This window comes from Gymnogyps californianus, chromosome 6 (genome assembly GCF_018139145.2).
Source record: "Gymnogyps californianus isolate 813 chromosome 6, ASM1813914v2, whole genome shotgun sequence".
Classification (NCBI taxonomy): domain Eukaryota; kingdom Metazoa; phylum Chordata; class Aves; order Accipitriformes; family Cathartidae; genus Gymnogyps; species Gymnogyps californianus.
Window position 1 is genome coordinate 5,535,099 of NC_059476.1, and position 1,478 is coordinate 5,536,576.

Here is a 1,478-nt window from a genome sequence, read left to right on the forward strand (position 1 = left end):
GCTGCTAGTTTCAGATGGTAAACATATTGGTAAACGTATTACTTCTGAGGAACTCAGAAACATGTTTCTTGTGCTTCACGAACCATGCAACACAACTGTCCTGGCCCAGAGCAGCCAGCACCCAAACTCAACCTGATAAAGCAGAGGAGAGTCAAAACAAGATCAAAAGGAGAAAGGAAGCACAAACTCCAAAGCGTGAAGGGGAAAAAAGAAAGGATTACTTTGTTAGACATGCAAACAGTTCATTGATTCTGTAAATATGCGTAGTCTTCTCTTATCATGGTTTTGCAAGTCAGATAGGAGAAGCGGTCATTCGGAGCGACTGGAGGAAAGGGAAGTGGCTTGGCAAACGGGTTAGGGCAGCTATTGCATACCCAGAGAGATGAAAGAAAAGCAAAACCAGGTTAAAAACCTTGAAAACTCAACAAAAGCTGCTAATATTTGAATGGAAAACGAGAACATGTGAGACAACTCCAAAGATTAAGTCTGAGGCAAGCTCAGGGTAGCTGGTCCACACAGGCCCCAAGAGGTTGCAATGGCAAGCATCACTGCATGGCCATCCCACTCGAGGACTGGCATTCACTGCATGGAGCCCAGCATCTCAGTTCCTCTATCCCTCAATAAAAAGAAAACAAGTGTGGTGGATTGACCTTGGCCGGCTGCAAGACGCCCACCCAGCCCCTCTCTCATTCTTCCTCCTCAACAGGGCAGAAGAGAAAATAAGGTGAAAAAGCTCATGGGTCGAGATAAGGACAGGGAAATCACTTATTGTCACAGGGAAAACAGACTCAACTTGGAGAAAAATAATTTGATTTATTGCTAATTAAAATAGATTTGGATAGCGAGAAACACAAACAAATTAAAACACCATCTCCCCCACTCCGTGTTTTCCCAGGCTGAGCTTCACTCCTTCATTCCCAACTCCTGCATGTCCCCCCTCCCTGAGCAGCGCAGGGGGCATAAGGGGAATGGGGCGCTGCGGTCAGTCCATAGCAGTTTGTCACTGATGCTCTGTCCTCCTCACTCTTGTCCCCTGCTCCAATGTGGGTCCTTCCCATGGGCCGCAGTCCTTCAGGATCAACCTGCTCCAATGTGAGCTCTCCATGGCCACAGCTCCTTCAGGAAATGTCCCCTTGCTCCGGCACAGGGCCCTCCACAGGCTGCAGGGCAATCTCGGCTCCAGCACCTGGAGAACCTTGTCCCCCTCCATCTTCTCTAACCCTGGCGTTCGCAGGGCTGTTCCTCACACTTTCCCCCCCCCGAGTCCTCATTCCCTGTGTGGCATTTTGCTCTTTCTTAGATACATTTTCCCAGAGGTGCCACCAGCGTGGCTCAGCTGTGCCCTGAGATGGGGCTGTTGCAGAGCCGGCTGGAACGCACCAAAGCGCCAGAGACGCTGGGTCAGAGATCAAGACGCTAGCTGGCACATGACGAAACCACCCCTTCCATTTACTGTACTGGATTGCATTTGCTTCCTT